At 45.4% G+C, this 10,544-nt stretch overlaps 1 long non-coding RNA gene across 1 annotated transcript; it reads right to left on the bottom strand.

The window, feature by feature from the left end:
- Positions 1-2,780: 2,780 nt before the first annotated feature.
- On the bottom strand, positions 2,781-9,435 carry LOC105611344 (uncharacterized). The gene is made up of 3 exons (XR_001433759.4): positions 8,977-9,435; positions 6,826-6,888; positions 2,781-3,291 (listed from the first exon to the last, which is right to left on the bottom strand). It is a non-coding gene; the product is annotated as an uncharacterized LOC105611344 (long non-coding RNA).
- Between the last annotated feature and the right edge of the window lie 1,109 nt (positions 9,436-10,544).

The raw sequence follows: 10,544 nt of genomic DNA on the forward strand, positions 1-10,544 counted from the left end.
ACTTGAATCTGGGACTGGCTGATGAATAAGTAAGATAATGTAGGAATAAGCCTGGTGTGGTTCCTGGCAGATGATAAGCCTTCAATCAAAGGCTTCCAATATACCTATTACACAATCAAGAAGTCCAGGCCCACAGAATTATTGCCTCCAGGGTGAATTAGTATGTGGACGATTCAGCATTTAGGGAAGAGGCCTGGGCTCCTGCGTACATGGCACAAACTGGAGACAAAAAAAGGCCTCCCAGGGCTGCTGCAACTCCCGACTCAGGTGCCATCCCCATTCCTGGGGAGCCACTGCATCTTAGGATTACAGAGACCTCGTGGGTCACCCAGTCAGGGTCCCCATCTGGTACATGCCTCCCTCTACCCCCTATCACTAAATGGCTGTCTCTACTTCCATCGCTGTCTCAGCCTTACCCCTCTTCTGAATGCCACCTTTTCATTGCTCTCCAGCAAGGACGACAGGGCACAAAGCCCCAGCACCAGAAGTCATCGCAGGACAACACTTTCAGAATCTTCTTAGTCAACCCTGGGTGTCCCGCCTATGCCCTGCCTGGAGTGGGGACCGGAAGGGACAGAACCTTAAAAGAGTCTGGAGCTCCGGGCTCCCTCCTGCAGGATGAGTCATGCTTTGCTGCCTCCCACTTCCGCCCTTGTCCCTCCAGGAGGCAGGGAGCTCGTGTGTGCGTGAGTCCAGATTAACGCTGGTCAGCAACAAGGTCCTACTGTCTAGTACAGGGGACTCCATTCAGTATCCTGTGATAAACCATAATGGAAAAGAATATAAACAAGAATATCTAGAGATATATAACTGAGTCTTTTCACAGCAGAGCGGAAATCAGCACAACCTTATAAATCAGCTAGACTTCAATTTAAAAAAAAAATTTTTTTTTTAAATGGTACAGGCTAGAGAGTTCTTCAGTCCTGGGTAAATGGGAGGTGGGCACCAGGCTGAGAGCTGGCAGGCTTTGGCAGAGGAGAGTGGCTCGGACTCCAGTACTCAGAAGGGCAGGACCACACAAGCCAGCACTCACAGGCCCCTTTTAAAGCTGTTGGGCGTCCCTTCTCCAGGAGATCTTCCCAACCCAGTAATCAAACCCAGGTCCCCTGCATTGCAGGCATTTTCTTTACCAGCTGAGTCACCAGGGAAGCCCAGGCTCACCCTCAGATTCCATTGACTACTCCAATTTTCATTGAAAGGCTCTCCTCACCTTTCCTTTCACCGACAAGAAAGCCTGGGGAGGGTGGTGTCAGGACAGAATGTGCTGCCCCTGGAAGCCCCCTCACTCAGCTGTCAGCACCGGGGCTCGTCAGTGAGGAGCAGTAACTGAAACCCCACTTCTGACCATACTCACCCACCACTTACCTGTTTGTCTGCTTGCTCTTGGCTTACAGTAGGCAATGCTAGGCCTCGTCAGCCTTTATGAATCAGGACAGCTGTCTTCCTCAAAGGGCTGGGGCAGTCCTTCAGTTTTCGGGTCCCAACTCTCTCATGAAACTGTACCAGGATCCTGACCTCATAGGCAGACATGAGTCAGGAATTATGATTATTACCATTTGGTAACCGGTATGTTTACAGGTGCTGGAAAATGTGAAATCGAATTGAATCTGAGGGTGAGCCTGGGCTTCCGTGGTGACTCAGATGGTAAAGAATCTGCCTGCAATGCAGGAAACCCAGGTATGATCCTGGGGTCAGGAAGATCCACTGGAGACAAGAATGGCAACCCACTCCAGTATTCTTGCCTGGAGAATTCCATGGACAGAGGAGCCTAGCGGGCTACAGTCCATGGGGTCGCAGAGTTGGGACACAAGTGACCTGACTTAGCATGCAAGCAAGAAGTGAGCCAGGCCTCTCTCACTCAGCCCTCTAGCCTTTCCCTCCTGAGGGGTGGGGGCGCGGCCCCTGCAGAGATTTGAATTTCAAATGTGAAAACCTTCCCTGGACCTCATCACCAGTTCTTCCTAACAACCAAAGCTTTCATTGTCTCTGAGACTTGTTCCTAGGATATTTTTAACTTGTCCTTTTAAAAAAAAATTACACCAAGAGGAGCTTAATAAGCCCCATTTAGCTTCTTGTCGGAAAAGAAAATTTGCAGACATTAACCAATGAGTGCTACTGAACACCGTGGCTGGCTGGCCTGCCTCTTCAAACCAGCCTCTCCTCTCCTGAATACAGGAGTTTATATTTGGACAGCAGCCTCCACATGACATCACAAACATGCCACATAGGGTTCATCACGAACTTAAAAGAAGTGGAGATTTGGGTGAGAGGTTCAGGAAAAGACTTCAGGGCTGCAGAGGATGGGCTGGGGGAAGGAGGGAAGAGTTCCTGAGGGATGGGAAGTCCTGCTGCTTAAAGCTGCTTTCAGCACCTCTCGCAGACATGACTCTGTGCTTCTAACAGCCAGCAGTACAAAGGATAGGAAGCACAGTGAGATTTCAGATCTTTGTTCCTGAACATGTAAAACCAATACACACACCACCCCCCACACCACCACCACCACCAACTAGGGTTTCCCTAGCAGCTCAGTGGTAAAGAATTTGCCTGCCAATGCAGGAGACATGGGTTCGATCCTTGGTCCAGGAAGATCCCACATGCTGCAGAGCAACGAAGCGCATGCACCGCAACTACTGAAGCTGTGCTCTGGAGCCTGCAACTACTGAAGCCTGCGTGCCATGGGGGCTGTGCTCCACAACAAGAGCAGCCACCACAACGAGAAGCCCTCACATTGTAACCAGAGGAAAAACAAGGCAGCAACAAAAACCCGACACAGCCAAAAATAAATAAATACAATTATTTTTTAAAACAACAATTAAAACAACAAAAAAGAACGCAGGTGTTCTTTCAGAGCCTTAGACACTATGGCAATAAACATCTCAGCCGTCCAACCACCCAAACCCAGGAGTCCATCTGGGTCAAAGCTGATTTTTGGCAAAGGTTCTCAGCTGTTCTGCAGGATGAAGTTACAAATAACTCACAAATTACAGTGTTGCCACCAGCAGGGTCAACAAAGTCGGGACATTTGCTCTTTGGACTTTCAAGTTAAAGTATCATGGAGGCCTTTCCAGGCATGTGAAGACAGTTCCCATCTCCTGGATGCTCACAACTAGTCATGCAGCTGATCCAAAGTCCACTGATGACCCTCTCAGTCCCAGCACTTGCATTCTTAATTCGTTCAGCCATGGCTTTATTGAGTGGACTCACAGTAAGTGGCCTAGTGGCCAGAACTTTCTGTACGCTGTTATATGCATAATAAGTTGAGTCTGTAATTGCTGCTGGTGATTTGAAAGCCTGGGGAGAAGAGAGGGAAATACTTGCCTTCAGCAGAGAAAGAACTTTCTCCTTGGGTAAAGAGCCCACCCTCCCTGAACTGTGTTAGTGTTACAATGGACCAGTCTTTAGAATCCAGGTTATTTCAAGCATTCCATGGAATCTCAGAAGATAAAAGTGTCCCCTCAGAGCTGAGTAAAGTTCTGTTGGACCATCTTAGCTAAATGAAAAGATTTTTAGGATGCTGAGAAATAAAGGAGAAATTTGTAGATAATGGGAGTCACTTTAAAATTTATTACTGAATGTTTGTAGTCAAAATGAACATAGACTATTTATTCATGCTGTATACAACATCAATTAATTAATCAAAAGCAGACAAGAGGAAAAGAGTGCATCTTTTGAGTTGCCACTCAAGTCTAGTGCTTATAATGAAAAAGGCTAAGAATCTTGTGTTTAGCCTTTAAATTGTGTGTTTAAAATTGATGAGCAATTTTAAAAACTCAACAGCCCCATCAGAAAAGTAATTGGCTGAGGACTTCAGTCGCATGTTTGCTAACGAGGCCGAAGACTAAAGCCACAGTATTCACTTCAGGCATAGTATAAGAATAAATTGTGTGTTTTTTCTTATTCAAGGACTTGAACTTAGGTGTTGAAGGACTTGTCCTATTGCTACAGAATAGAGTGAAGATGAAGAGTACACCTCTGTCCATGCTCAACTATTCCCTCTGCCCGTGGAAGTCTCCCTGCCCTGTCTATCAAGAGAACTTTTATCCATTCTTTGGGACCCAGCAAAATGATCACCTCTACTATGAAGCCTCCCCTGATACACTAGGCAGTGTAAAATGTTTCTGTTTGCATTTCTTTCTCTGCCCCATCAGACTGTGAGCTCTTCAGGGATCCAGAATCTGTCCCGTGTCCCATTGATGTATGAGCACAATGTTTGATTCACAGCTAATAAGCACGCAATAAATATTGTTATTATTTATAATGTATAAAAATAAATGCCTGTTGAAGGAATGCATGTCTGGCAATGGCAAGAAGAACAGATAATAAAAAGGACTGATGATAGGTAATAATTCATAAATTAATAACTATTGGCTCATCACTGTGCAAGATGGGGGAGAGACAGAAGAAACAGAAGACAGAGGCTAGACCCTGGTTGAGACTCAGAAACACCCTTGAAACAGCAGGGGAATCATGACACAATCTGTGATTTTATCTCACAGTCAATGGTTCAGAGCAGGCAGGAGGGGGCTTTCAGAGCTTGATAATATCAAGGTACTCCCCTACCCAAGAGAATTACCCCAAACCAATGTTTACAAGTCAAATAGCTCTCTGAGTCCCTTTTCTGGGTTGTTCCTGACCCCACTTTACACTCACACCTTGTTCTACTTTGCTTTTCTGAACAGTCCACCCCCTTTCTCATCTCCCCAGCCTCCACCCCACTTCCTGTTTTTGCCCTTGAATAGTCTGCAAATCCAACCCCCCTCACCAACTCCTAGCCTGTGACTTCTCTCCTCCTTCCTGGCTGCCCTTGCTCAGACTGACACCCACCAGAGCCCTCTCTTGAGTCAGGGCAGACCTGAAGGGGTTGGCCCAGTGCCTAGTGTGCAGCCTTTCCTTGGCACTAGAGATCTTCTATAGGGACCAAAGAGGTTATGGAAGATCTTTGAAAAAGGAGCTGCCCCACCCCACCATGCTCTCTAGGTTCCACACAGGGAAAGGTTCTGCCTCAAACCCAGAATTTGCAGACCTGGCACTTCAATTGCTAATCATCGCTTCATCCCTGCTCTCACTTTTCTTCTGTCCTTTTCTGGCCAGTTATTACGCTTGATGCCCATAGCTTAATGTCACTGTTGGCTTAAGGGTGTGTTAGTTGCTCATTTGGGTCTGACTATTTGCGACCACATGGACTGTAGCCCACCAGGCTCCTTTATCCAAGGGGATTTTCCAGACAAAAATGCTGGAGTGAGTGGCCATTCCCTTCTCCAGTGGATCTTCCCAACCCAGGGATTGAGCCTAGGTCTCCCATATTGTAGGCAGATTCTTCACTGTCTGAGCCACCAGGGAAGCCCTATTGTTGGCTTTCTGATGCTCAATTTTGTGTCCCTGGCTTCTGACCCTAATTTGTCTCTGGAAATGTCTGAACATCCCCTTGCCACCTTGATGCAGCCTTGGGATACAGCACTCCTAAGACAATTACCTCAGGGTTTCACCAGACCTTTGGCTCCACATTGCTATAGTATGTCTCCCCAGGACCTTTCCCAACATCTATTCAGGCAACCTGAGAATGCTGTTACCAAACTAAGGGCACTACAGTGTGCGAAAACCAGCCATCAAGGCAGCAGCTAGAGTACAAGAAATCACAGAAACCATCTAAGTTTGAGCAAGTCGTTGGTCACTTTCTTTATACATCTCTAAGAAAGAAGCTGTGGATTCTGAAGCTTGCAACCTTATGTGCAATCTCAAATAGCCAGACATTTAAGAACTCTGTTTGATTCGTGTACCATCCATTTGGTATTAAGGGTCAGACTGTATGATCATTCTATTGTGTATATTAGCAGAATATCTACCAGGTTCTAATTTCCTCTTGCCCTGCTCTAGAGAACTTGGACTAATTCAGCAATCTCTATCTTAAGCACATCTTTGGGGACCAAGTTGATACCAAGGAAAATGATAGTTCCAGTTAAGTGGCTCTAATTCAGTGAGAACTAGAAAAGCTATGAACCACCCCAGTAAAAGCCCTGGGAAAGCAGCTCTTAGTGTGTGGGGTCAAGAAAACAGACTGCTCATGGAGGCTGTATCATTTTCTTTCTCTGGCTACCCTGTGAAAAACAGCTTCAAACTCTCAGACAACAGCAGAGGTTGATTTCTTGCTCACGTTAGGTGAATATGTTACATAAACAGGAGTCTTCCGGTAAGTGTGCAATGCACTGCCCCAGGCTCAGCCTTCATGCTGGTGGTAACTCTGTACCATGTTTTTTTAAGTCGAAGAGCCAGGCTGAAAGAGCAGCTCTAATCTGGCGTGTTAATATTCTCCAGAAACAACAAAGAGAGAGATGGTGAGCAGCCACAACGGCTATTAAAGCTCTTGCTCAGAAATGGTCTATGCCACTTTCACTCACATTTCATTGGCAAAGCAAGTCATGTGGCCAAGCCTGGGGTTGCTGGTTGGGAAAGCATACATTTCCCACAGAGGAGAATAGCAGATATTGGAAACAATGTCCCAGCTACCCCAACCGTGGGCCTTGCACATCATCCCAGTGGTTTCTAGCTAATGCAGAGGAAACCACTGCAAGTTTCTGAGGCAGGCAATGGCACCAAAAGCTGTGTTACAAGGCCATCTTCTTTGCTTGTAAATACAGATTGGTGGGAACAGTGAGGGTCGGAGGGACTCATGGAACAGAGAGTGCTATGTGAAGGCCTGAGCTGGAGACCGCTATATTCATTCAAGAGTGAGTCAGTGGATTTGGGTTAGGGATGGTGTAGAAAGAATAGAAAGAAACATTTTGGTAGAATACTTATTTTAAAAGCAAAATAGACAAGGCCATTTACCTGGAAAGATATAGGAGGGGTATAAGTCAAAGATGATTCCACGATTTCTCCTCGCTAGCTGGGCTGTAAGGCATTGAAAGATGTTATTGAGTTGATGGCAAAGAGCATCCTAGAGATTTCTCCCAATCAGAGCACACTGATCTTCCACGGTGATGTGCAGCAGCCGTGAGGCAGCAGCTGTAAAGGGCACTGGGCCTGCCTGACAAATCCGGGCTGGGCTCCTAGCGCTTAGGAGCTGTGTGGTTAGGGAAAACCCCTTTACTTTTCTGTCTTGATTTTTGCATTTATTAAAAGGGGGATAGTGATTCATACCTCACAGAACTGCCTTAGGACCACACTCCTATGAAAAATAGCTTTATAGTGATTTATAAGGTACGCCTCTCAGAGAACTGGTTGAAAGCATGTCCTTAGCCTAGCCACCCAATGATTACATACTGCCTTGGATTGTTTGGGGCATAAAGCATGCCATCACCTCATTGTTGAATTCTATTTAGAGGTTTCCTAGTTGAATACCTGGGCGTATAGCCAGATAATGTAAACCATGGATCATAGCCTCGAGAGACTAGAGCAACTAGATAGGTACTTTAAATGTAGGTCTGGTATAAGGTACATGAAGCACTTTTGGAGGAAACATTAAGATGTGGTACAGAGAACTTTGGGCTTTCCAGGTGGCACTAGTGGTAAAGAACCTGCCTGCCAATGCAAGAGACTCTGGTTCGATCCCTGGGTCAGGAAGATCCCCTAGAGGAGGGTATGACAATCCATCCGTTCCAGTATTCTTGCCTGGAGAATCCCATGGACAGGGGGAGCCTGGTGGGCTACAGTCCATAGGGTCACAAAGAGTTGGACATGACTGAAGCAATTTAGCAGGCGCATACACACAGAGATCTTTCCCTCTGTTATAGATAAAACAACACGCACAAAATAATAAAGGGCAACAGCACCCTTCCCCCACTTCCCATCCCCATGCCATCACCCAAGACTATCAGGAGTGGCCTGGCTGCTTGTGAACTGCAGAGAAGCAGCTGGAAGGGGACAGCAGCAGCTCAGCCCAGCACAAGCTTGCTGTGCAGGAATCAAGCAAGGTTTGGTTGTTCTAGTTGTCAAAAGTGTTGGAAATCTGGATATTTATGTGATATTTCCTGGTTATTAAATATTGACAATTGAAAAAAAATTTAGAAAGCATTCTGCAGTTAAAACATCTGCAGGCTATGGGTCCATAGGTTACCACCCAGGCATCACAAAAATAGAAGGGGGAAAAACATGGTTACCCACAGAACTCTCAGTGCATGAGAAAGAGAGATTTTAGGTGGTGGTGGTGGTAGTTCAGTCACTAAGTCATGTCCAACTCCTCGTGACCCCATGGGCTGTATTCCACCAGGCTCCTCTGTCCATGGGCTTTCCTAGGCAAGAATACTGGAGTGGGTTGTAATTTCCTCCTCCAGGGGATCTTCTCGACCTAGGGATGGAACCTGAGTCTCCTGCATTGCAGATGGATTCTTTACCACTAACCCACCAAGGAAGCCCAGAGATTTTAGGAGATGAGGCGAAAATCAGGGAGGGAAGTGGCAAGAGGAACTATTAGCAACCTGGAGATAGACTTCCAGGGGAGATGAGGGAATGAGAGGTCCCTAGTCACCTAGTCTCAGGGATTCAGACACAGATTTAGACTTAGGCTCAAGCTCTTAGCTTGCCTTTGGCTCATGTGTCCTGCCTGGGCTGGGAGAGTGATCAGGACAGAAGCCAGGATGGTTGCCTCCTCTGCCACACTGCCAGGGAGCCCCTCAACACAGGATAGAGGGGACTTTTAGTTTTGTGACTACCTCCATCCTCTACTTTAAGTTATTCCGGGGCCATACTGTTTTGAAGAGCTGTAAGATGAAGTTTCAGATGTAATCGGACATAATAATCTTTCAAACCCAGAATGTTAGCATTTCACCCTTGAGTAAGAAAACCCCCAGGCTGGCTTCTCTATTCCTGAGCTCACATTCCTCTCTCTAGCCCGAGCCCTGCTCAGCCTCATCTTGACAGGCTAGGTCTCTTGCTATGTTCATTGTCTCTTCCTGCGACACAGCTCTAAGCAGACATCCCACATGGGGTCCTGGTCCTGGTGGGGTAGTTTCCGTGTGGGTTTTTAAACATTCAACTCACCACTTGGAAATGGCAATCATTCTTCCTTCTTCTTTTCAAATGACCATATAAATCAGTTTGCTCTGGGAACTCGTTCTGTTTTGTTTTGCAGTCTTGCCTGATTCCTTTTCACAGGGCTCTTTCTCAGGATTTTTGTGTCATTTCAACTTTCAACTGCCAAAACTGTCACGAAGGCCCCCACTTGTTATTTTATGTCACATCAATGCTCTTTTCTTTCACTTAAACTTTTTCTCTTAGCCAGATTAGACTACACAGCCACTTTCCTACACAACAGGATAGAGATGAAGTAAGTAATACGTTAGGAGGAAGTGAATGTTTAATCTTCTCTAACATTCTTTTCACTACTGTGTTACTTCGCTTAAATATTTTCCTTAGTAAGACTGTAATTTAGGACTTTGGAATTATTATTTTGCAATTCTTTGTTGTTGTTGAATCAGATCAGCTTGTTTTCCTCTTCCTGTTTGCTAGAGAACTAACAAAAAGGTAATATTTTCTACGAATATTTTGCCACACACACTACAAGGTTCAGTTTTAGTAAATGATTTGGATTTGGAGACTCTGAATATTAATGCCTTTCGTTCATATTAACAAATTGACAAATACTTAGAGAACAGCATGATATGAAAAAACTCTCTTCCTAGGAAAATTTTCCCCATACTTATATTGATTAAAAATCTGTAATAAATTCATTCATTTATTAAACCATTACCTACTATGTGTCAGACACTATTCTAAATATCTGGGATATGGCAGTGAGCACAATACAAAAAATTTTCTGTCTTTAAGGGGCTTATATTCTGAAAATTCCCTGGTGGTTCAGTGGTTGGGTCTCCATGCTTCCATTGCAAGAGCACAGGTTCAACCCCTGTTGGAAGAACTAAGATCCCACCTGCCATGAAACACAACCAACTAAAAATACACTAGCAAATAAAGTTGATCATAAAAAGGGCTTATAGTCTAGAAGAGACAGATACTAAATATATATATATATATATGTATATATGATATATATACATGATGAATACTCAGAGGAAAGTAATAAAGCAAGGTAAGAGGAATGAAGTAGGAAGGGAATTTTAATTTTTAGATGTGGTTGTGTTTAGGGGATGCAGATCAAGTAAGAACCTTGCAAACCACTGTAAGGATTTGGGCTTTACTGTGAGTAAAATTGGAGAAGGCAATGGCAACCCACTCCAGTACTCTTGCCTGGAAAATCCCATGGACGGAGGAGCCTGGTAGGCTGCAGTCCCTGGGGTTGCTGAGGGTCAGACACAACTGAGCGACTTCACTCACTCTTCACTTTCATGCATTGGAGAAGGAAATGGCAACCCACTCCAGTGTTCTTGCCTGGAGAATCCCAGGGATGGGGGAGCCTGGTGGGCTGCTGTCTATGGGGTCGCACAGAGCCGGACACGACTGAGCAGCAGCAGTGAGTAAAATGGAGAGCTATCTACCATAGGGCAAAGGAATGAGGTGACTAGACTTACATGGTAAAAGGATTACTTTGGCCGCCATGGAGAATAGCCTGTAAGGGAGGGATGGGACAGGAAAGTGAAATGGAAGCACTA

This window comes from Ovis aries, chromosome 1 (genome assembly GCF_016772045.2).
Source record: "Ovis aries strain OAR_USU_Benz2616 breed Rambouillet chromosome 1, ARS-UI_Ramb_v3.0, whole genome shotgun sequence".
In the NCBI taxonomy this organism is placed as follows: Eukaryota; Metazoa; Chordata; class Mammalia; order Artiodactyla; family Bovidae; genus Ovis; species Ovis aries.